Source organism: Penaeus monodon, chromosome 21 (genome assembly GCF_015228065.2).
Source record: "Penaeus monodon isolate SGIC_2016 chromosome 21, NSTDA_Pmon_1, whole genome shotgun sequence".
Classification (NCBI taxonomy): domain Eukaryota; kingdom Metazoa; phylum Arthropoda; class Malacostraca; order Decapoda; family Penaeidae; genus Penaeus; species Penaeus monodon.
Window position 1 is genome coordinate 33,794,480 of NC_051406.1, and position 213 is coordinate 33,794,692.

Genomic DNA, 213 nt, shown 5'->3' on the forward strand with positions numbered 1-213 from the left:
TAAATCTAACTGGGACAGGATCTCAAGATAACATAATATCATCATTATGATAATTTTCTGAAAAGCGATTTGAAATGAGAAGTGAAAGATTCGAAAATAGACAAAACAACAAAAAAGACTGAGATAACTGAAAAATAAGAAGGAAACGAAAAATTGATGTCGAAGATATGATAAAAGAAGAGAAAAGGAGACCGGAAGATAAAGAAATATTGG